The sequence below is a fragment of the Coturnix japonica genome, chromosome 1 (assembly GCF_001577835.2).
Source record: "Coturnix japonica isolate 7356 chromosome 1, Coturnix japonica 2.1, whole genome shotgun sequence".
Lineage (NCBI taxonomy): Eukaryota > Metazoa > Chordata > Aves > Galliformes > Phasianidae > Coturnix > Coturnix japonica.
This window is the reverse complement of record NC_029516.1, coordinates 53,828,014-53,854,135: the sequence shown is the minus strand read 5'-3', so window position 1 is coordinate 53,854,135 and position 26,122 is coordinate 53,828,014. Positions and strand designations below refer to the sequence as shown.

The 26,122-nt window shown below is 36.3% G+C and overlaps 1 long non-coding RNA gene across 2 annotated transcripts in view; it reads right to left on the bottom strand.

Moving 5' to 3' along the window:
- LOC116653623 overlaps nucleotides 1-24,019 on the bottom strand; it is a 28,947-nt gene extending 4,928 nt beyond the window's left edge. Inside the window, exons 1-3 of one of the 2 annotated variants that reach the window (XR_004307814.1) lie at nucleotides 22,051-24,017; nucleotides 18,954-19,168; nucleotides 14,585-16,169 (exon numbers count right to left, since the gene is read on the bottom strand). This is a non-coding gene — a long non-coding RNA (uncharacterized LOC116653623). Of the gene's footprint in view, nucleotides 1-14,584; nucleotides 16,170-18,953; nucleotides 19,169-22,050 lie in introns of those variants that run through there. The other variant, XR_004307813.1, reaches the window with a different exon arrangement.
- Nucleotides 24,020-26,122: the final 2,103 nt, after the last annotated feature.

Genomic DNA, 26,122 nt, shown 5'->3' with positions numbered 1-26,122 from the left:
GCAGTTCAAATTCTCAACAGGTATGAGTGAAGAGGGTAGAAAATTCAGTCCTTCACAAACCAGATAATCTCAAGTCATTTTCATGTTGTTGAAATAACAGATTGTTTTTTCAGTCTTATCAGAATAAACAAATGTAATTGAATGTGACTAATTGCATGTTACTGTAACTAATATGCCTTAATTCACTGTAGTTTTATCCATTGCAACATCTGCAAAGCTGCTGAAGTTTGGGAATATTTGCCACTTAAAATTCTACACTGGCTGTTAAATTAATGAAGTGAAGATGTTTTACAAAATCTTGCAGCTATTAGAGAAATTTAATAATTGAAAAATATTATCAAAACAGAGAGAAGATGCTCTACAGGCAGTGAGACACCAACAGAGTAAAATGCTTTTGCTGAGTGTATATAAAGTATCATTGCACTGGTACAGAATTGCTTTAGAACAATAATTAGAATGACTGATATTTCTATCAACAAAGGAACTGAGCATGTTTACTGGGTACCTGAGTTGTGTACCTTGCTGAACCATATCTTGATCCTTTTGACCCTCGAAATCTTCCAGCACCTTTGTATTTTCAAACTGTTTATCCCTTAGTCCTTCTTGTTAATTCATAAACGAAGTTGCATTCATGTTACAGTATCAAATGTCATCCTGTCTCTCTAATGACTGTCTCTAAGGCATTTAATTCTTCCTGACTGTGCTGTGTCTCAGTGATGGCTTGGACTCGATGATCTTTTAAAATCCCTTCCAACCCCTTCAAGTCTGTGATTCAGTGTCTTAAACAAATGCCATTGTAAACTCCTTTAGTAGTAGTGATTCTAATGAAAGTACTAAGTAGAAAAATTTTCAAAATTATACTAAACCATTCTTCAACAGCATTTTCTATTTCAATGCAATACGGAAATCTCCTGTTCATCCTGCTTCTTGTTTGCTTTGCTATTCATGTAATAATCTTCCTACTCTACTTTCACTAGCAATTTCCTGTATCCTTTTAGTAGATGTCTGCTGAATGAATAGTTTAGTACTATTGTTTTTTGCTTCTCTAGAAAATCTGCACTCTTGAAACAGGAAAATATCAGATTAGTCAATTATGATGTGGCACTGCTGCATCTGCACTGTAGCTCATTTGTTTCTGCATCTGTATTTATTTCTCTCCTGTAGTCTTCTCTTTCTTCATTCCTAGTTTCAAAGCCTTAGCACAGAATATATCAACAAAAAATACAGCTTTTAAGTATTAACTCTAGATCAACTAGTTCCAACCCTCTGCTCTGGGTGGGTTTGCCATCCACTAGTTCAGACTGCCCAGGAACGCTTGGAACACCTCCAGGAATGGGGCATCCACAGCTTCTCTGATCGGCTTGTTCCAGTCAATGTTTCAGCATCCTCTGAGAGAAGAATTTCCTCCTAACATCTAACCTAAACCTCCCATCTTTCAGTTTAGATCTATTTCCCCTTGCCCTATTGCAGTCTACCTACATAAAATGTTGGTCCTTCTCCTGCCTGTAAGCTCCTTTCAAGTATTGGAATATCGCAATGGGGTCTCCTCAGAGCCTTCTCATCTCCAGAACCATATAAGAAGCATTATCAAAAGCTGTCTGAACTACAAAAGCAGTTCAAGGTACACCACCTTACACCTTATCACTGAATGGGAAATTTCAAAGAAATCAAGGAAGCAAGATCCAATGAATCACAGTAGGACTCATCTAACAGATCTAACCTTTCATCTTTGAAAGGCCCATATTTAACGAGATCACTGAAGTTAAGAAATTTTCCCACAGATCAATGAGAAGAGCTATCCCACATACCATTGAGACTCTCTACTCCACAGAAAGAATCTATGACTTAATTACTTCTTTATACTAAGGGCATAATCAGCCCTTGTTTTTTGAAAATACAGACTATAGAGAATCACAGTCAATCTTAGATGAGATGATCAGCATTTTCACTAAAATTCTTGGCACACCAATTCTAGGTGTTTAAGGATCTCATATGAAAAGATATGGTTTACTTTTGAAGTAAAAATATGTTTTGTTGTTGTGGTACTACTGCAAGACATACCAATTAGCAGTAATGGGCAGTCACATATTAAAATTGTCCAGTAACTTTTTTTAAATAGTATTTATAAGTAAGTATACTATCTTACATATTTTAAGGGCCTGTTGTCTTTAAGTCTGAAACATTAAATTGACTTAATAAGAAAGGTAGTAAGTTGTTTTCTTGTTTATGATGTGATTATCAGGAAGGACGTATTTTGTATAAATAGCATTGCTGGAAATATTTCTGTGCTAATGGAAGATATTTCATAATTTTAACTTCATAATTTGATTTCTTTCCACTCACTGGCCTTAAAACTATAATAGATAAATTTGTATATTGTACAGTGTTTTCCAGATGGAAAAACTCCTTTCTCTAAACCAAAAAAATTTAATTTAGAGAGAGGGAAATACAAACAAACAAACAAACAAAATACAACAACCAGAAATTCTGAAAATTTAAATTTCTGATTTATTTTTCCTTTTCAACAACATAACTTTATCAGTTTTTCCCTTAATAGTTTAAGATACTCAGAGATATCAATTAGAGGTAAAATAAATAGGTGATCTTTCAAATAGTTACATCATTGTTAATAATTACATACCAAAATTTATAAAAGAAGGTTGATCAAAGTTTTGCCAAATGACATAAAATTATGTTGAAAATATCTTCTGCCTTTCTTAAGTAATTTGTTACTAAAGTTTATGTTTGCATTAGCTGATTAGAAATACAAGTATGTTTGATAAGAAGGTTTTATGATGAACTTTGTAGACCAAATAAGATATAACCTTCAGATATGGAAAACAGATATTTCTTTTCACTTCTGATAGATACTGAAATGTGAAAAATTATAGACCATTAGGTAAAATAACATGACTAATAAGGACAGGATAAAAGTGTAAAGTAAGAGAAATAGAAGTTGAAGTAGTTCTGGTGTGAAAGTAATTTAAGACTTGTTTCTGGTTTAGATTTGCTGACTCCAGTGACAAAATGAAGGGAAGCCTCATAGAGTAAGAGCAGCTGTGCTGAAATGAACAAAACCTGAATCCTTCATGCATATCACCAAATAATTGCTTGCTAAATTCTCATCTTGAACTGCAAAACAATCACTCTTCTCTCAATAGGTTGCACCAGTTGTCACTAGGGATGTAGCTGAAAGGCAATCTAAGTGCAAAATACAATCTACTGGCTAGTTTGGACTACATAGTTTTTATTACTTGTGGTGATATCTGCAGAAGAAAAAATGTCACTTGAACTTACAGATGTTCTCTCCAGATATCTTGGCAACCAAAGAACTGTTTCTGTAACCTGAAGATATTTTATTCCAAAATATATGGTGTTTAATGATGCCAATTAGTTTCTTTTTCCTAACGTACAGTACTTTGCTTAATTGCTCTCTGTAAATTATATGTTACTTTATTCCATGTTCAATGTCTCCAATAGCCTCATACTATTTTTTATTTTTTTTTCATAGATTACGACATAAATAAAGTACATATTCTGAAGTAATGTAAATGATGCTACCTTGCTTTATGGAAGGTGATGGGTGTAACCTGGGAGGATTTGACATTAGAATTTTAGTTCATGTCTTCTGTGAGTGCTTTAGAATTTTTCTGCTGTCTCCATTTTCTGCATGTTGCTTCCCATCATGAAGTTTTGGAGTGCTTGATGTGGTTTCTTTCCAAATCAGTCCATTAACTCATGAAATGAACTCACTCTTTGCGGATCAGACTGAACTGCAAGATGCTTGCCAACTGCTAATGATCCGCAGTTTAAGTGTGTCATGAGTTAAGGACACGGAACAAGACTGGAGAAAATCCCCACAAAAATCATATTTGGTGTGTTCACTGCATCCTTCACGCTGGATATAAACTCTTTCTTGAACGTAACCTTAATATTGAAAGTATTGTTGTTCATGTCCTTACTAGTTAAAGACTGGCTTTCAGTTCAAATCAGTATGCTACAATAATCAGAAGAAAATAATAGATTTTTCTATAGCAGTTCAGTGTGTCTTAAGTGGGTGTTCTGAAAGATGTTATTGCTTTGTTTTATGTATTTTTTTTTTTTTTAATTTTTTTGTTACACCTATCATTAGTTTTTTCTATCTTTACAGAATCTTGAAAAATACTGTCACCTGTCACCTACCACTTAATTTCGATTCAGTTTCCTGAATCAATTTCCTTTCTCATCTTCTGGAAGTTAATAAACTAAGATGATACAATGAACTTATTTTGTGTCATTCTTACTTGTACCAGTGACATCAATTCTTGGGTCAGGTAATTGATCTCTGCTTCCTTTTCCATGTCTGAGATTAATATTTAGAAGGCATTCTGAGAGTTTCAGGGTAAGCATAAATCCTAGAAAAATATGCTCAAAATTCCCTTTCAGATATAATTTATTCTAGTGTAAGAATTACAGTCATTTGGAAAAATTACACACTGAGCTGCTTCAGATTTAAAATTAGAGCATATTGGAGCATAAATTGTTGCATTTAAATTGCCCTCTTTTCAGTAAATTTGAGTGACGATGAATATTATGGATATGATTAATGATTACTGTTGTGATGTAAGATTGGAATTGGCATAGGCATGTGGCAAATTTGTTGCTCTATTCTGGCAAGAACAACTTGATATAAAGGAAAAAGCTCTCACTACAAAGCACTATAAAACTACTCCTGATGTAGAACAGGGCAGGCAGAACACAGTCACTGTGCATATAATTTACTCAAAAACGCTAAATGAACTCCAAAACCAAAAACTTATTCCTGACTCTCAGGCTATCTCACCATCTTGAACAACTTAGAACAAGGAAACATTCAGCAGAGGAGAGATATAAATGATGAAGACTGAATATGGGTTTTAAGCATTGTTTCTATTATATGATTTCTTATACCTTGATTAACGTTGTGAAAGATAAGTGCAATATTTGTCTTTATGCAACATGGTAAATAGGAGTTGCATAAAAAGTAGAGAAAGAGTAATGAGCGGTGAATACGGCACCAAAAATCTCACATTGCCTTACTGTAACAGCAAAATTGTTTATTGTCTTCACATGCGTGCTGTGAATATAATTATTGAAAAATAGAAATACTAAAAAATGATTTACAATCCTGTATTTTTCACAGGATGTGTGTAGCATTACTTTCATGACAAGTGGATGTTTATACAAAAGCATCCATTCTCAAAATGTTTTGGAAGGCTTGAAAAACGGAAAAATTTTTTTCTAATAGTTCAAAGCAGGGGAGTACAACTATCATTTGGAAGCTGATGATGCAGCAAACATTTCTGAATAAAACTGCAGTACCTCCACTGCTCTGACTGGTGTTTGCATAGATTTAAATGAGCAAGCATTGCCCTGACTGATAGGGGTATTGACTGATAATGAGTATACATGTAACCTGTGTAAGAAATTGAGCCTCTGTGTAATCTACCCTGAGCACTGTTAGTAGGGGTAGCTTCTATTACTGAGAATTAACAAGTGTAAAGCAAATGATGAAAAGACCAGAGCCTATTACAAAATTTGCAAATCTTAATTGCCTTTAGCAATAACAAATCATGAGGATGAATGACCAGATTTTTATTCCATTTATCTGACTGCCACAGCATTATCAACTGCAAGAATTATTTAAAGTTTGGGAATATTTTTATATATAATATATATATATATATATATAGTTAAATAATTAGGGAAGTTAATATCTGCTTGAACAGCTGCTTTTTGTGAATAACAGGATCATTTAGTCATTTTCACTAATATATAACCTCTTGTTATATTTGTTTCATATTAATCTAGAGAAAATATCCTCTACAATGTAATTTTCATAAAGAATTTTGTACAATGCTAATGTAATAACCCTTTGTTGCAATTACTCTTAAGTAATCACTATTTCTCTACTCCATAATTGCCCTTCTGCTACTTCAAACTGGACATTAATCTAGGATTAAAATTCTAACAAAGAAGACATGAACATTCTATTCCAAGCTTTTCCAGTGAGCAACTGAAATTTGTTGATTGTAAGGGGAAAGCAAAGGTATTCTTGGAAATAGGAAGTTTTCTGTGGAATTAGTGGAAGAAAATTTTTTAAAAAATAAAATAAAAAAACAGAAAAAGCAGAAGTCAAATCGTTATACTAAGACTTGAACAATTACGGTATCTTCTGGTTGTTCATTTCAAAATAATGAGTGAGTAGCACTACAGTATCACAGGGCTTCTTAGAGAATATTTCAGTGGGTACTTGTAGTACCACTCTACTTTTGAATTTTTATGGGCTTTCTGTCCTGTCGGATACCATTTGGGAACATGAATAACTCATCCATACTTGTCTTGAATTTTTCTGTACCTGTTATTTCTTTCATCACATTATTTATTTTTGTTGATGTTATTTGTCTGTTTTAATACTGGTTGGGGAAAAAAAGGCAGCTGAAATAATGAGAGAAAAATCAGTGCTCTGCCTGCTGCATTCCCTTAGCACAGTCCTAGAATACACAAATATCGAGGACTTGAAACCCCTCACAGACACAGCCTGTTGTCTCAGAAACAAGACAGAGGACTTTCTACAAAACACAAGCCTATGATATATCATAATTCTTCATTTTGATGACAGAAAGGGGCAAAGGGATCTAGGAGGAGGCTACAGAACAGTGCATCCAGATGGCAGCCTGCTCTCTGCTGACTTTAGACTGCAGAGAAATAAAGTCCATATCTTCATACATGAGAGACAATTCATTAACCAAAGGCTATAAAAATGCACTCTGTAGTACAATACTCTCTTGAGATGATAGAGTTAATTAAGATATTGAGCTAGCTGTGTTTCTCAGATTTACTAAGAGGTTTACTGAGCTTGCTGAGACAGAACAGCCTCCAACCTGTTGACTATAGGCAGCAGGAGTCATGGAGTGGGACTTCTCTAGGAGATACAGGAATCTTTGGTTATATTTTTTAACAGGCTTTACCTTCTTTTCCACATCTCCATCACGCACAGTGTTCAACTTTCAGCTCCCTTTAAGCTCATTGTGACCATATTGTCTGTTAATATGGGATCTCATCTGAAGATGGCATTTTTCATCAGGAAATAATTTTTCATTTTACCATTTTTTTTCACACTCTTTGGTCTATCTCAAAATATATTTCATTGAAAAACTATAAATGGAAAAGACACCCACAAAAGAGTGGTTTGTAAAGTAGTGAAATGCATTAAATTCAGAACTTAAATATATCCCTTAACAATTTTACATTTCTTCTCATAAAATGTTAACATTTTGCAATGGCATTTTTATAGGTGAAATAGATGGTTAGTAACATCACTGAAAAAAATTTTACTGGCTTATTTGACTTCTAAAATCCTGGTGGTACTGAAATACTTCCTCAATCATTGTTCTATTTGTATTTAATGGAACAACTTGGCACTAGCAAATTAGAAAATACATAAGGAGACATTTCACCATACACTGCCTTACTGAAACACTAGAAAACCAGTTAAAATAGAAAATGCAATTATTGAAAATAATAATAATAATAATAAATGAAAGTTATTGCAAAATTAAAATGTTAATAATCACAATGAACAGTTTGGGCATTCAGACACAAATATCCTTGGAAAATCATTGTGCAGAGAGGAGAAAAATGTTTTATTCACGTTCAGTTTGAAGTAGAAAACATTTCAAGAATTCAGTGTTTCGTGTGGAACTTTAAGTATTTTGGTGGATTTCTTCAAAACATTATCTAAATATAAAATATAAATCCTATTTTCTCTCTCTCTCTCTCTCTTTTTTTTTTTTTTTTTTTTTGAACACAGTATTTTTCATGCATATTTCCATCAGGATGTACTCTAATCAGGTCTTGGGTATAGGTAGCTTGCCTACTGATTCAGTCTTGATTCAAATTTGGTTAGGGAGGAACATGTCTTTCAGTCTAAAATAAAAGACTTTCCCCTGAGTTCAAATGAAAACTGGACCCTTGGAGGGATGTAGAAGTGTTAGCTAATTAGTTTTTTATTGGATTTCATTCTTAAATGTCTTTGCATGCTTGAATGCTGTTTGAAATACACCAAGGGCAGAAAATTAAAAACAAAACAAAACAAACCCACCTAAACAAGTAAGGCCTCTCTTACAATGGTGTTTCTAATTTGGTTGCAGCTAAGGTAAATTGTATGTCATGTAAAAGCTTGTGCATACTGTAGTCCGATAGTAACGGTGAGGACCTAAGTGTCAAGAGAATGCTTGGGGAAGTTTAATTAGAACAGAACCTCAAAAGTTTCCACAGGTTCCTTAGCATGGTTTAAATCAAATGAGTCTGAAAATAAAAAGTAAAAGCAATGTGCTTTGGAGGAATATCAACAAATTCATACTTCTGTGAATGCATAGGTTTTCCTTTACGGCAGCAACATCTTCACCAAAAAAAAAAAAAAAAAAAAAGTGTGGTTCAGTTTTAATAGGAAGCTCATGTCTGTCACTGTTTCTATAGCCCAAGTCTGATACTTGTTTTTCCAAAGGTTAGGAATTTCATGGAGGCCAGAGGAGCCTGACAGAAAAAGCAAAATATGAAACAGATGTAAATAAAAACATTTTTTGGAATTTCTCTGTGAAAAGTGTTTCCTCTCTCAGTGTCAGAGAACTAAACTATCCTTTGACCAATGAAAGTAGAATAGTTTCTTCAGGAGAAAAAAATAAAATAAAATAAAATAAAAATCCCACATTTTACCTGCAGAATGAAAAAAACAAGTTATTTGGAGTTATTTGGCCATAACTAATAGGATGCTTACAACTGATAAGCAACACTTCTGGGAAAATTCTGAAAGATTAGGAAAACAGCAAGAAAACTTCAGAAAGTAATTTGAGGAAGTTATGATGCCTTGAACTAGAAAGTAAAAGATTTCTCTGAAATCTGGAAAAAGCAGCAAAGGGCTTTAAATCAAAATTGGTGTCCTAGAAATGCTTCTAAGTTCTGAGGCGCGTAGAGAGATCTTTTGAATTTTCTTGCTTCTCTGGGGGAAGGTGGAATTATATGGTTTAGTTGAGGACTATAATGCCTCAGTGTTGCAAATATCCTTCCATCAAGCATACAAGATGAACTTGTATGTCTTACTGTTTGATCCTCTGTATAGATTCCAGCAACAAGCTATTACCACTGTGAGGTCTAAATATTTGGAATGAGAAGGTGGCTTTAATTGTAGGGATTATGTAATGCAAGCTTTCAGTGAGGTTTTAAAAGGTTAAGTATTTCTATTTTAACACATGAATGAAGAACAGTAAGAGAAAAGGATGTTTTATACATGCAAATGCAATGCCTGGTATACTTGAAGGGAACTTCATGGATAAGGTATATATAATTCACTTCTGGTGTCATATGTCACCCTAAAAAACTGGAAACAAGGAGAAAATATCTCTGTGGTAAGAGTATTAAAGAGTTATGCCACTATTAAAATCTGAAGATAAGAGCTTTACAAAACAAAACAAAAAAAGATGCAATCAAGTTTGGTTCAAGAAGTTTTAAATCTAAAGGTGAAAATGGGAAAACACAACTTTGAACTTATACTTTCTTGGAGCCCTCAAGCTTGCCAGCAAGTACAAGAAAAGATATGCACCTTAAAAACAGCAGCATGGTTTGTTCCTGCATTGCATACGAATTTGAATGACCCTGTTTTATTTGCTTTGCGACTTGTGCTCAAGCACTAATGTAGATTCAGAGCCAACTAAAAAAGAGTGAGCTCAGACTGCAGTCTTTTCCATAGGACATATTAATGCATTCATATCTAGCTGCCAGTTTTCACTGTTAGAGGAATATACCATCTATGAAACTTGTATTCCCTTGGCAAATCTGATGTAAACTAGCAAAAGAATTCCAAATTTATTACAGACAACAGATATGTGTACATATGCACATGGAGACTAGCAACTAGGCAGAAAAAGAACAAACCAAAAACTGCAATAAAAGTGCAGCTTTAATGTAAGCTAGAAAATTCTCTTTGGTGGTATTTATCATGAAGGGAGGTTTTGTGTTTGTTACTTTTTTCCAATTCTCTAGTGGAACTACAAAGAAAATCCCAGTTCTTTATTTTTTCTTCTTCTTCTTGACGATCATTTTCTGATACTACCTTTTCTTCCTCCTCAAGCTAACAAAAGCTGTAACTCTTCTTATCAACAACACAAGCCTTATCTTGTAACCTCTGTGAATCTCCACCTGATTGGAATTGATCAGCAGGGCTCTTCATTATCTCCCCCTCTGATCTCTAATAAATAGATTACAAATAACACTATGTGCTTTAACAGCTATTTATTTTTCTTCTGTAATGGAATGTCAGTGCTACCTACTTTAAACAGAAATTCCTACTGAATATATATTATGATTTTTTTTCCAGTACCTAGAGATTTTATTTCCTACTTTCTGCTAACTGCAAGACTCTTGGTAGCCTGGGTCTTGGTAATTAAATCCAGTCTCCAGATGGCATTTTGAAAATAATACCAGTGTCACTGTCTGAGACCAAATTTGTGCAGGAATAGAATAGTTTCATTATGGTGTCTTGTCTCGGTTTGGACCAGACTCTTGTCATTGTTTTCCCCAAACACTCTCCCGGCTCCTACAGCAATGGATGATAGACAGCAGGTCTCCAGTGTTATACTGAGCTTTGCATCCTGTGAGTAGCAAGCATGGTTCACCGAGCTTTAGATGTTTTTATAGCAGAGGCTGCTATTACATGCACTACTCCTGGCTATGGGGAACAGACCCCAGCCACAACTAATTATATTTGATTCTTTTTTATTATTATTTTTAGTCTCTGCATAGCCAAACTGCTGCTGTTGCTAGGACTCGGTAGCACACTGGAATGGATGACAGACGCTTCTGGCACAAATTCTACAGAAGTCCTATCCAACATTTCCATTTTGTGATTAGTTGGTTGGAGGAAAGAGCTCAGTTTTCTATGCCTGTGTTATTAATAAAACAAGCTACTCACAGAACACTGTTAAGTGCCTTCCTAACAAGCTTTTGTTTATTAACATGAAATTCATGGTCCAGTAAAGTATAACTTAATATTTGCATTTATCTTAAATTTGCACTTAGCTTACATGAAGTACCTCAGCCTAAAGAAGCTTTTATTTGTTTCACAAATCTTCTTTATGCATCAGAGGATACTAGAAAAAGATCCTGCAGGTACATAAATGCTCTCCTGTGGAAAGAAATAAGAAGAAGAACAGCATAGGTTCACAAGACTGGCTTTGTTTTTCTCCAGTGGCTGACAGCAAATGTCCCACAGATGAAATCAAGATGAAAGTCTTTGGCTTATTTGTTGCCAAAACCTTGTTTATGGGTGCAGCATTTTAACTGTGAATTATGACCTCTACTGAAGTGAGTATTCTTGAATGATTATTCATAAAATACAATTAATACCCTTTTAAACTCAGTTCCCCAGTCAATGTCTAATGTTTTTGTTTCAATATGAGCTTATTCTCACCCAGCTTTTGACAATATTCTACAAACAAATTTTTGGGAAATTTCACTGCCATCTTTGCCACTAGCAGCAACTGGCATTTGCCTTGCTCCATCATTCCCTGAAACCAGGGAAGTTTATGGGGTTCCTGCTTTTCCAAGTTGGGAATGCAGGTTGACTGTGTTCACTCCTTGCCTGTATTCTGATGTATTTTTTCATTTGGGAACTAAATATAGATCCAATTCTGCCTAGAACTTTATCATGATTTTGTGTTATTCTCATTACAACATTTGTAATTGCTCTAGGGAATACACCCAAATTAACTGAGCTGTACTGAATCAATCCATGATTTTGCAGTTCTTTCAGCTATAATTAGGAGGCTGTTTCTTTATAGAAACATAGAATGGTTTGGGTTGGAAGGGAAATTTAAGATTATCTAGTTCCAAGTTGTAGGCAGGGATACCTCTCTCTAGAACAGTTTGCTCAAAGCCCCATCCAGCCTGGCCTGAAGTGCCATTCACAACCTCACTAGGCAATGTTTTACAGCATGCCATGACCTTCACAGTAAAAAATTTCTTCCTAATATCTGGTCTAAATCTTCCCTCTTTCAATTTAAAGCCATTTCCTCTCATCCTGTTTCTACATGCCCTTATAAAAAGTCTTTCCCCAGCTTTCCTTAGGCCTCCTTCAGGTACTAGAAGGCTGCTAGAAGGTTCTCCCAGAGCATTTTCTTCTCAAGACTGAAAAGCACCAATACTCTCAGTCTTTCCCTGTAGGTAAGGTGCTTCAGCCCTTTGATCATCTTCATGGTCCTCCTCTGAACCCACTCCAACAGCTCAATGTCTTTCTTGTGTTAGGGGATCCAGAACTGGATGCAGTACTCCAGGTGGGATCTCATGAGAGCAGAGTAGAGGGGCAGAATCACCTCCTTTGACCTGCTGGTCATGCTTCTCTTGATGTAACCCAGAATATGGTTGGCCTTCTAGGCTGCAGTTGCACACTAACATCTGATGTTGGGTCTGTCATCAACCAATTCTCCCAAATCCTTCACCTCAGGCTGCTTTCAAGTCATTCTCTCTCCAGTCTGTATCTGCGCTTGGGTTTGCCCCTACCCAGCTGCAGGACCTTGCACTTGGCCTTGTTGAACTTCATGAGGTTGGCATTGGCCCAAGCCTATGCTGGTCACTCTGGATAGTATCCTTTCCTTCTAGCATGTCAACTGTACCACTCAGCTTGGTGTCATCTGCAAACTGCTGAGGCTTCACTCCATCCACTGTCCGTATTTCCTACAAAGATGCTAAACAGCACCAGCCCCAGCACCAGTCCCTGAGGAACGCTACTCATCACCAGTCTCCACTTGGACATTGAACCATTGACCACAACTCTCTGAGTGTGACCATCCAGCCAATTCCTTATCCAGTGAGTAGTCCATCCATCAAATCCATTTTTCTCCAGTTTGGCAATCAGAATGTTGTGTGGAACAGTGCAGATGCTTTGCACTGACTTTGCACAAGTCAAGGCAGATGACATCAGCTGCTCTTCCTTTATCCACTGATGTGGTAACTCTACTATAAGAGGCCATCAAGATTGTCAGACATAACTTGTCCTTGGTGAAATCATGTTGGTTACTACTAATCACCTCCCTTTTATTTTCCATTTCCATTAGTAGGGCCTTCAGGAGGATCTGCTCCATGATCTTTCCAGGTGCAGAGGTTAAACTGGCTGGCCTGTAGATCCCTTGATCTTCTTTTTTCCGTTCTTGAAAATGGGAGTTATGTTTCTATTTTTCCAGTCAGTGGGAAATTTAGCAGACTGCCACCACCTTTCAAATATGATGGATAGTAGCTTGGCAACTTCATCTGCCAGTTTCCTTGGAATCTACAAATGGGTCTCATCAGATCCCACAGACTTAAGCACATTCTTGCATTGCTGCACACATGACAAGAACTAAGCTTTAGTTCACAATTTCTCTGCATAGTCTGGTTGTTTTTCTTTCTTAACTACTTACTAAACATGTTCAGCCTTTATGTTAAACTTACAAGCACAGCTCATAACCACCACAGAACCAAGAGGAACTCATTGCTTTTCAGTCATTAGTTGAGAGCTGCTTACATTTTGCAGTTTTTGAAGTTGTTAATGAAACTGTTCTGTGTACTATCTTGTTTACTATGAATTAGGGAAAATAAATAAAAAATAAATAAATAAAAGCTTATACATACTTAAAACTAGAAGTAGGCTGACTCATTCCTATTTCCATTTACAGTGTGTTGTATATGGGATTCTTAAAGAAGTCCATAAGCAGAAAATTTTATTATAGCTATAAAATAATTTATGAATAGTGTCCATCAACTCCATTTTACTCCCATGCTAGAACAGAAGCAGTCAGCCTCTTCACTGCGCTTCTTATTTTATGACATATAAAGGAATTTATGTTGTCTTCCTTTATTATGTACAGAAAATTGTCCCATAGCATTCTGCTGTGCTGTACTAATAGGCTGCACATCCAACTAACTATACCGCTAAACACTGTCCACTAAATCTTTTTTGGAGTTAGACATATTCTTCAACACCAAAGAGGTACTTCATGCTGCACCTGTTTCTGCCAATATCTGATCTTCTCGAGGTTACACTTCCCTGAAGTGTACATGAATCTACACACAACACAGCCCCTTTGTTTTCCACCACACATAATTTCTGTTTAATACTACAAATCCCTCCTCCTCCCTTCCCACTTCCCCCCCTGAAGTCACCACCTGCCTTCCTACACACACCTTGCATGCTATGCACTGTGAGGACAGGGAGACCAATTCTTCGTGTTGCTCCTGCACCAGTGTTCCAAACAAAGCTGAACTCCCTTTGAAAATGCATCTCAGAGCACTTGGCTGGAATGTGCATGTTGTTCAGACTTCGGTCATCGTGATCTATACCTGGGGCCCTTTTGCCACATCTGGCATGATTCCTTCCAAGTGTTGGCACATTTTCTTTGTGAATTCAAAGGACGCAACTGTCACTTCAACTCAAGATAGTAATTATTACTGATAGACAATGTCTAACAGCTCTCTAGCTGTATCATGCCCCCAGAAACTAAACTTCAATATCAAAAAAGTTTTTTAGAAAAACAAGTAACAAAATATTTTGAATGCTATGAAAACACCAGACAGAAATATTTCCTGGTTGCTTTTGAATATGGCTTTTTGTTCGTTTTTGTTTTGTTTTTTTGTTTGTTTTGGTTTTTTTTATACATATTAAGTATTAATACTTTTTAAAAATGACACTTTTTTTTTTCTTAGAAGTTTTAGCAGACTACATCTTCCTGTTTTGCATCATGAAGGAAGTCTTTAAGTCATTCTAAATGACACATTTCAAACTATGTAGCTGGAAATGCACTCTTTATTTGACTATATCTTCCATAAAAGTTGTGTACAAGTATTGTTCCAGTCTCTAAATCTAAACTGAAAAGCATTCTTTTTTTTTATTATTGAATTAGCACCTTTCAAAATTATAGTCTTTTAATTTATTCTTTTTTTTTAATATTTCTTCTTCTTTATGTTTTATACTTCTTTTTTTCTTTTCAGTTTTACAAGACACCACAATAATAAAAGCACTTCTTAAAGAAGGTTTGACGAAAAAATCTGTTCACAAAAAGCCCTAAATGACAATTTTCACCATCTCCATTTGAAATGAAAGTTTGCAAGGACCTAGATTATAACCAAAGCAGAAAACATGGTCCTGGCAATATGCTTCCACAGATCTCTTTAAATTTTAAGGAGAAACAGATAACATATTACAGTGTTAATTGCTAGCTCTGTTTTTCTCTGTCTAGCAATGGACAGATCCTGATTTGTGAAGAGTTTTTGATGAAGTCATTTCATTATTCCTGTCACACAGATTTCAAGGTAGTCTGCCTCTGGAATGATTTTCATGGATTTCTCTTATCTACTGCCCAAAATAAATTTAGTGGAGAGTATCTTCCATTTCTTTGCAGTGAGACATCCTTTATCTACTGAAAATAGCTGAAAAATCCAACAAGAACGGAAGGAAAATAAGTAACATTGAGCTGTGTGAAACTAAAACAATCAGAGAGTAATTTACACAAAATTATTGGTGATATTGAACTTCTGCCTCTTTCATCTCAGGAAGAAAGAACCAAAGCACATCATCTCCTTCCAAGGTACCTCTGGTATTGCATATTTCATTAACAAGAAGTCATTTTAGCTGCTTCTTTCTCCCCAGAAGCCTAGTGAGGATTTACATTAAGGAAGTTGTGAAGCGTAATACAACTGTATCAGTCCCTTACACATGGCATGTGAAGGAAAGGCTCACCAGCAGGGAGCAGGTAGTGCTTGCTCCTTGCTGTGCCTTTGTACTTGGGTGATGGCTCCTGGGCAGAGCTACACACAGTGGTACACTGGGGACCCAGAGGGGGTCCCTCTAGTCAGATTCCTGCTGTTTCCCTTTCACCTGCTGCAGGCAGCTTTCTAATTTTGTATCCATTCTGCCTTGGAGAGAAGTGAAGTTCAGTATTTGCTCTTGATTGTTTGGTGACCTTCAGAAAATAGAATGGTGTGGTTTTTTTTTCATTCTTCTGGGTTGAGATTCATTTCCATGTAATCAGCATCAATCATTCACCTTTGCAGAGGTATCAGGAACAGTAGGCATACAGGTATCTTCTGCTCTATCCTTGAGGGCTGGACCTTTCATGTTTGGCCTGAAATGTACCAAGATGCTATGAAAAACCCACTCTTCTGCTGCCCTTGACACACTTTCCCTAAAGTCAAACAAAGTACTTTGTGTAAAAAAATATGCCTCATTTCTGCTGGTATGGGAACTTAGTATTGGTTAAGGTTTCCAGAAAAGGCAGATATATTTTATAAGAGGGAATGCAGAACATATCTTCCATTATAATTGCTAAGCAGTAGCCTAACTCAAGAGTCTCAATTAGCAAATAAAATTATTTTGAGTCTGTTGCAATAATGCATAGACTAGATCTAGCAAAAGGACTCCTTTTCCAGCCCTGGTAAACTTCAGATGTTATTTTTAGGGGACAGTTTTTCACCACAGAGGATGTGTGCAGTTCTGTGTACAATTTGGGATGGAGTCATTCTCTCCCACGTGGAAGCTCTGACAGACAAGCTGTGCCACCTGCTTGTGCTTTTCTGAACAAAGAGAGCTGACACAGTTCATTTTGAAACAGGACAGCAGGGCACAGAATCTAGAGGAGAATTTCTGCAGGAATGAATACACAGCATTACATCTGTCAATCAGCTACTGCTTGGTTGCAGGGTTGATTATAACTGATAGCCCCCTAATTAGTAATTTGAAAGAATTACAGCAAAGCAGCTTTTAATTCAGTAACAGGAAGGAAGAAATCATAGTCTGTGTGCTAAGAAGCCATCTTCTTTTTTTACAACAGACAATGAAATAATAAACGAACATGACCTCCATGTACTTTGAACCATTCATGCATGTACTCTTGGCAGTACTCTCTCATTTTTCATTTCTGTTGCTACTTTGCATCCTTCTAAGCAACCACTGTGCCTCATCCTTCCAGCAAACAGTATTTTTACTGTACATTTTGTGACTAGCCATTCTTGAAGATACTATTAAACTCTACTCATATCCCTGTAATACACAGCACAGAGAATATGTAGCAGAAAGAAGAACTGCCACATTTACCTCAAAATTTATGAGGAAATTAAATCATTTTAAGGAGTAGAAAATGCTAAAAAACTGATATGACATGAGGGCTTTCAGTTAGAAAATTAACTCAGTGTTAAATATTGCAAGGTTCTTGAACCAAAAGACTAAAAGGACCAGTCTTTTTCAGTATTATTCTCCATCTTAAAAGACTCCCTTTTTCCGACAAATCCATGCTCAATAGAGATACTGTAGTTACGTGTTCGTTCACAGATACATGCATGGACATGGATGTTATCAAACCAGTTTTACAAATGAATAACTTCAAACACGAAGTGTCTAACATTCACTGCAATCAAAGCTCAGAAAATTACATGGCTCTCATAACAAATTTAATGTCCTACCCATTGAACCATGCTACTTCCTTGAGACATCAGTGAATCAGAGTGCTTAAGGTGCTCCCGCACTTATACTTTATATGTCTTCATGTGAAAATATGTCTGAAAATTATATAAAGAATTACAGGACTGCTACAAAACCTATTCAGATGTTTCCATCAACATTGTGTCTTTGAAAATTCATGCAGTATTATGAACAGTTTAAGCAACTATGAAGTTACGTGTTTTTATTTGAGAGGATACAGCAGTGGTTGATAGTTTTCCTACAGTAATACTTGCCTACAAAAGACCTTTTTCCTCTCCTATGATAATACTCTTCAAGGCTGAGTTTCAAGAAACTAGGAAACTTCTTATAGCCAGTTGCAAGTCTAAACGTTCATTAATTGTGCTTGCAAGAATGAGAAATAACATGTTTGCAGGGCTAAAGATGTATTGCAGAAATTTAGTGCATTTCTGTCTTTGGTGATTCTCTTGTGTTAGTACCTTAAGACTAAGGATTTTAATAGAAAGAAAAGAAAGACAGCAAGAGGACTAAAGGAAGAAAAAGTCAGCCAAAATAATACAGAGAAGATACAGCTGTGCTAGGGAACAAGGTTACAGGAATCCCATGGTTAGTGATTTCATATTACCTAGAAAGTCAGTTATCAGAGTGTTCATACCTACTAGTTATTTTTAAAGATTACCTTTTAACAACAGAGCCTATGTCTCATCTCCAGGTAAATTAGATTGTTTTTCCCATCACATTTTCAAAAGAAACCCCGACACATTAGAACCAGACAGTGTAATTTTAATGCCTTTCACCTTATATTTTAATCAGAATTGGGCAACTTATCAAAAAGTTGATAAAATCTGCTCTGGTAAAACAAGACAATATAGAAATATATGCTTGAAAATACATAAATAGACTTTTATCATTGTTTAAAATGATAAGCATGTGTTTTATCTTCATCTGATTTTCACTGGAAGATGAAAGTTGCACAGAACAGACTCACTAGAGATGGAGCTCTCCAGGAGGGTTGCTTTGTTCTCCTTGATATGTGATTGATACCTGCTGAGTTAACCTAATTTCAATGCAATTTATAGAGTAATGCATGTCCCAGAATGCTCAGAAATTAATTAAGAAAGCCTCTAAACTACATTTTTTATAATTAATTTATTAACTGGTCTAGTATTGATTTAAAATGTATATTTGTGTCTGTGTGCATTGTGAGATCCTGTATGTTGCTGGCTTCAGGGAAAAACTGACTTTTCTTCCATCTCCACTTCTTTCTGTTTTAAATGAAGCAAGTTACTTGTGAAAGTGTTCTGGCTCACGGAACTCTGCCAGCCAATTTTATTATAGCGCATTCTATTCACAAAGAAAGAAAAGGTTATTGCACATGTCATATCTATATTATGCTTGACAAGCTGTGAAGCATGCATTCTAAAAGGAAACAGAAAGTGATATATCAGATTACCTTTCCATTAACCGTAACAAGAGCTGAGATGCTGGATGGCAAAACTATGCTGAGTGGATGCTGACATCCTTCCCATTAATATCTCAGGATGAAGAATGTTAAATACACAGCTCTGTAGGTAAACCTGAGGCTGGTGTAGGTGGTGTCCTCCCCAGCGGGGAAAGCCATCCAAGCATCCATGGACTTGCTTAGCCAAGTTAAACTGGAGAGGAACCCTATGAAAATAAGCAAGCCCTTGCTAATTTGGTCAAAACTCTTATTCATACAAAATATAAACACATTAAATTTTTACAATAACTGAAAAAGATGTTTAAACCCCTCACCTAAAATATGTAAATGAAAACATATTTCCAGTTTTAGAAAATGTATAATTACTATTGCAACACCACAACAAAGATCTAATTTGGTTAGGTTTAAATATCACATTGATATCAGTAATTTCTCTCTGTATTTAAAAAAAAAACAATACAAAACAAAACAACAACAACTTTGATCCTCTTGTGAAATTTGTCACTTTTAGAGAAAATTAGGTCCATTCTTTCGTTTTGAATGTAATTAGCCAGAGAAAGTTTAATTCACATATGGTAGGGTAAATTTAATACCTTTGCATATACACAGAATGCCATGTAAAGGTAAGGGCATGCACATATCAAGTAAACTCTTAAATTAAGCACTGCAGAGCACTGGAAACTGATATTCTAATCCAGTTCTCATTAGCTTCAGAAGCATTTTGGGAGGGTCTCCAATTTTTTTGTTTCTACATACAGCAACAAAGTTCAACAAACAAACATATATGATAATATTTTATGAGTAGATGTGTAGAAATGAATAAAAACTAGAGAAAAAAAGTAAATAGAAGTGGTTTTTCCCAAATGATGTTAAAAAGAAGTTACTAATAAAGGCAATCAGGCATGATGTATAAGTTTAGGATTGACAGTGACACATATACACGCACACGCACACAAAACCGCTAGAAGACTGAAACCAGAAAGAAAGAGAAAAAAAAAAAATAAAAAAAATAAAAATAAAAGAGAGTAGGAGTAAGAGGGAAAAAAAAGAAAAAGAAAGTAAGAAAAAGACAAAAAAAGAAGAAAACAAAGAAAGGAAAATAATGAATCTGATTGGACTTTTACAGTATTTCATCTGTGCAGTAGAACATTTCATTAGCTGAGTTTTATGGTCCTGCTTGCAACAATGAGCCAGAACAGCACAGTGTCCAGGTTAGTAGGCATCACATTATCATAAATCATTTTAAAATAACACCATTCTTCAAACACCAGATTTGTCAGTGATCTGCCTTTTAAATTACATTTTGTATGAATTTTAATGCCTTGGGGAAAGCTCTTAAAAGCAGGTATTTCTCCAGGGAGAATTGGTTTTAAAATAATATACATAGAATTGAATTCAGAAACAAAATCTCCCTTGTACTATTTAAAAAAAAAAAAAAAAATTAAAAAAAAAGAATTAGACAATTTTGTCATTTGTTTTGTTTGTCTTGGCAACAGAGCACCCTGGCATATCACCTGGAAGTGATTCATAAATACGCACAATTTTAAATCATGAATGAGGACACGTCGACACTGATGGCACTAGAGAAAGTTCTGGCAAACATCTGCCTGCATCAACACCTTTATCATTATGTGCCCCTAATAATGTAAGATCCCCAAAAAGCAGGAGACTCATACTGACCGTAATTATTTGTACAACTATATTGATTTCATTGTAAATCTTAATTACTAGACAATTAAAAAAAAAAAAAAATGGTAACACAAAGATTCAAAAGCCAGGCTCCACAAACAGTGCAAATCACACATTAAGACATGATATAGGTTGACAGCAGACAAGCCCTAGTACCATAAAACTGCTGAAGGAAATAACATGCAGATTCTTCCTGCCCTTTTAGATTCACTGAGAGGCTATTCAAAGAAATTCTGTGTGAAAGATCAAAATAGAATTAGTTACTTAAAGATTCTTCCTCCCCCAAAAAATACAAACTGCAAAATTGAAACACATTTCAAATGTCTTTCTTTGAGAGAACTGTTTCATCTGGGGATCTAGAGTTATTCCTTAAAACTGTCTACCTGGAACTGGCTTCAAGAAATCAAAGAGAAAGAAAAATTTGTGCCTTCAAGTCAGTCATTTGGTCAGTGTTAATCTTCTGGCTTCTTTTATGTGCTATGAAGCTTTCAAACACCTTTGGACATTGCATCTATAGCATCTGGAGGACTAGGCTTGTCAACACATTTCAATCACACAGCTGTCACATGGACCTCAGGCATAGTTGTTATTAGCTCTTGGATATGCATTTGTATCTGAAAGGACAAATTTGGCCTCTGTGTATGCAAGATTATGCACATTGTAATTTATAAGTGCACACCATAAAATTTGCATTTGCAAACACATATCAGTACTGAACAAACAGATGAGTGAGTACTGATAGCTTCCTAATCTACCTGCTGGTTTCCATCACTATTATTTTTATTTTGTGAATATTAGTAAATATAGTCACAGGAGAATTTTCAAAGGTCTTGTATTCCTTTTTATTTTTATAGACTGTGAGATGATTTAATGGACTTTAACACCTTTTCCTCTGAAGAATCAAGTTGTTTTGCTCTAAATATCAATACCTCTGACCAGCAGAGAAGCAAAGGGGAGGCCAATGAGACAAAAATTGCCTCTTTTCAGATTGTGGCAATCTACTTTGAAACTTACCAGATTGGCTTATTTTAGCTGATTCTCATGTCTTCCAGTAGGAATGTCACTGTATCTGCTCCCACAGATTGCAGTGTGTTTATCTACCTATCTTGTTTTCCACTATGCTAATCCAGTAGGCATATATAGGGATAACCTGCAATAAATCTTCAGCAGATGTTAACTGACTGCAGCAAACTGAGAATCAGAGTTACAGTCATTGATCCTTCACCTTTGCTTATATTCTAAGGAGCATAAACTCAAGAAACCCTGTCTGCCACAAATCTGGAAACAGAACAAGGTAATCACAGATTCTATTCTAATGGTTGTGATAAGGAAGACCATTCACTTGTCACTGTAAGGTTGAATAGTTTTAGACAAGTTTTCTGCTGGCACAAGTGATTACCTTTTCAGTGCTTGATAGGAAAGAACTTGGTTGGATCTGGCGAGTTTCTCATCTCTTTCTTTCTTCTACTTGGGGATGGAAGCTGGGAACATTCTTCCAGTTTCATATAATTGTACTGAACCTGCAATAATCAAAACATTATTGAAAACCAGAGAGGTTGGGATGCCTCTGCAGAAATACATAAAATTAACTTTCAGTGGCATCACTTGTTCGTGGCAATGTGTGTTTGTACACAGTAACAACGATGTCAGTATAACATGATTGTCCTTAAACCATTCATAACTTTGAAAGTCATTGTTGCTGCCTTCTTTCACAAGGATCTCTGATATTTTCTGCAGGCACAACTTGGTTGAGGTGCTTGAAGGGTTAGCGGATGGAGAACTTTGTGTTCTGCTGTAGCTGCATGTGATTGTTGCCTGGTAACGATACCTGTGGCATAAAAAGTATTGCATCAGGCATATGCCTGCTCCTACCTCTTTTTAGAGGACAGTGAAGAATTGTAGAGCAGATATATTTTATTTAAGGGGCTAGAAAATCTTTGACTTTTATTGAAAGATGAAGCTGAAGCAGAAATTCTGTGAAACCAATAAATTTTTGGAGACTGCCTTGAGTAAAGCAGAGGAGAATTAAATGAACTTCCATTTCAACACTCTAGATATCTGCCAAGGGAAAACAATCTGCTTTCTGCTGCTTGCTGGGAATCTCATCCCAGCATGGAAGCAGTAAGGTGGCCAAGAGCTCTGGAGAGCAGTTAGGCAAAGGGCCTTCAGGGTTTTGGCCTCAAGGGAGTGTGACATTCCAGTGTGTTCAAGCATCAGCCAGACAGAGCCCATGAAGTATCAAGTGGGCACTACTTGTGCTCATCAAAGCTGTGCTCCTTTGAGGGGACACAAGGAACTACAAAGCAGCCTAGGACCAAGGTTCCATGCTTCCATTCATTGCATGCAATTCCTCGTGACATGATAAAATTTCTGATTCTTGTCAACAGTACCTCAACCCACAAACTGACCAGTACAGTATCAGCTGAACGAATAAAGTCTGTATTAAGTCTGTCAGAGATGCGTGAGACCTCTTGTCATCTTCTCATTTGTTCCCTCTTTTCCTAGTATGTTTATTCCTGCTTTTGTCCACTTGTTGAGGGACAGGGAGGAGTTATCTTCTTTTGCAGCTAATAATAGTTATTTTTAGCAATAAAGGCCAAACAGTGAGTAAGTGACAGAAACATTCAGTTAGACAGAGAGTATATTTTACCCATCTACTGAATAGAATCACAGGCTATTACCATGGCTATCAAACTGCTGTCTGGAAAGCAGTGAGCATATGCAAGGGGTCTGAATCCTTGTTAAAAAGAGATCTTTACAGTATCCCCAGTTTCACGCAGCTTGACAATGAGCAGATGTCTGCTATTTCCAAAGGCTGAAGATTACTTGGGCTTGGGAAAAAGATGCACTGGTACGAAAGAGCCACAGAGTAGAGCAGCTGGGAAGAAACCTCTGGAGATCATCCAGCCCAAATCCACCCACCACTCAGAGTGGCTACAGAGGTTTGCCTTGGACATTGTCAGCTCATTATGCTGAAGAAACTCCTGTCAATTGCTTAACTCCTTTCATTTCTTAAGTACTTAGAAGTTCATGCTGACTGACACCATAAAGTCGGATATGCCAAGGTCAAAAGAAAGAGATAGCATCCTCTAGCCAAATTTCTCATTTATTACAGTTTAAGAATTTTGCCTTTTAACAGTGGCATCCAGTCCAATAACCTCTGTCTGATTACAGCAAATCTTTTAGGCTGACGTTTTAATCTTGATTTTAAAACTCCATGTAACAGAGCATCCTCTGGATAAATTATTCTAGTGAATAATTACTCCTTCTATTAATAAATAAATAAATAAATAAATAAATAAAGTATTTCTTATCTGAATTTTTCCAGAGATCGATGTTGTTACGCAAGTCTGCTAGATTAAAAAGACTTGCCAGGATTTTTCCCTCAGATAAATATTTATGGACCACAATATTCATATTTTCACATGTTCTTGGATAAGATACATCCAGTAGCAGAAATATCACAGTACTCTGCACAGTTTGAACAATAATTATTGGAACACTGTTTTGCTGTGCTGCTGCTTAAGTAGATGTGATGTGATCCATCACAGTATTTTCTCTGCAGAACTGAAAGGAAGGGAAGCAGTGCTGTTCAGCTTCTTTGGGAAAAATAAAAATAAATTAAAAAAAAAAAAAGAAAGAAAGAAAAAAAGAAATCTAGTCCTTGCAGCTAACTTTATTCTCAAATCCCTTTTGGCCAGAGTTCATATTTTCTACATTTTGTTATCATTAAAGGCAATCTTAACCTTGGGCAGAAAATGATTTCAAACAAACAGCTACTTAAACACTGAAGAGGTAGATGGTTGTGTAATGCCTGTGTGCTCAATGCTAGCAAAGATGTTTCTTTTTTTTTTGTTGCTAACCTAGTTTAATCCAGCCTTCCGCATATTTTATAACTGCTTAACCTGAAGGCTAAACGTGTGCATGTCTGAGGATAGCTATATTAAATCTAGTGAAATGACCCATCCTAGCAGAGCCCAGAATCCATCAAACCCTATCACCTGCAACTGCCCCTCTTCCTAACACTCTGCCCATGTCAATATACTTCCATCATATCAGTAGAATTACGGGAGAGAAAAAAAAAATGCCTGAAAAGATGTTAAAGTTACAGCTGAAGACTTTCTGACACTTCTGCTCTTCCCCTTTGAACTGGTGCCATGGTTTTACCCACCCTGACTGCAAATTTATGGCACAGCATTGGGTTTGCCTTTAGAGGCTTGACAGCTTTATACATCCACAACAGTAATTTATTCCTTCTGGAAATAATAGCAGGTGCAGAACACTGACTAGCCGAATTCTTCAGAAATGTGAACTTTTGAATAATGCAGAAATTATGACAATCTCTGAAATTGTGTTATTTTTTTATTTGAATACAATACCTACACCCCTCTGGATAAGAACAGATGGTGGAAGTTTGCACAGAGTTCTCCCTAAACTTCCACAAGCCAGTAAGAATTTTGCAACAGACCACAGCTGTGTACCCCAGTATCAAACAGTGAGTACACCTGATAAATGTCATCCTCTCCCTGTGCCTACCTGAATACTGAGTGGTCAGTCAGACCTGTGCTGCATATCTCTCATGCATGCTGGAGCAGACAGTTCTTGTGAAGGAAAGCTCTTCGTACTGAATGTTGTCTGCTGCCGGAGGCAGGTTACTGAGCTGGGCAGGATGTTCTTCTCACAAAGGTCCCTTAGAAACAGTTTTCTGAATAAATAAGGTTAGTAACATTCTGAAGCTCACTGAAAGGTCTGAAATTTTCCCCTGTTACATCAGCATTACAGTTTTAAGAAGAAATGTTAAGCCTCCTCTGAGCCTGTTTGCAGTGATGCTGCTCCACACACCAGCTGATGAGGATGCCTGTGGCCATGGCCTGACTCTCCACCAGCTGCAGCAGCCACTCACAGCCACAGGTAGGCAAACACATATCTTTAAGAAATCAACACCAGCTAATTAGTATTTACATGTCCAAGTGCAGGTGAGTAGGAGTAGATTTGTCTACACGTCTTTGCAAATCTTTACGTTATAATTAAAATATCAGCATTGTTTTAAAAAGCACCTGTCTCCAGTCTCTATACTGAGCCTAGTAGTCTATCATTAATGTTTTTCAGCAGATCACGTTACCACCACAGCTGTGCTCTCTGCAGTATGTAGTGGAGGTGTTTTAAACAAAAGCCACAGGAGACAAACTCTGTAACCAGCCTGAAATAATGCACAGTAAGCTGGAAGACCTGAAGCACTTGACTCCAGCTGGGCTCCAGCAGCAGACATAAATGCTAACATAGTAGGAGATTTCTTTGAGGCAGACTGAAGGGACATGCAAGGAAAATGTCTATGAAAGACAGACTCATAGAGATGTACTTACAAGTTCATTCAAGCCAAAGATGGATGTTGCACGAGTTGTTTACTATCTTTGTACCCTCTTCTTTCTACACACAGATTAAGTATGTCTGGCCTAAAATGCATTACTAAG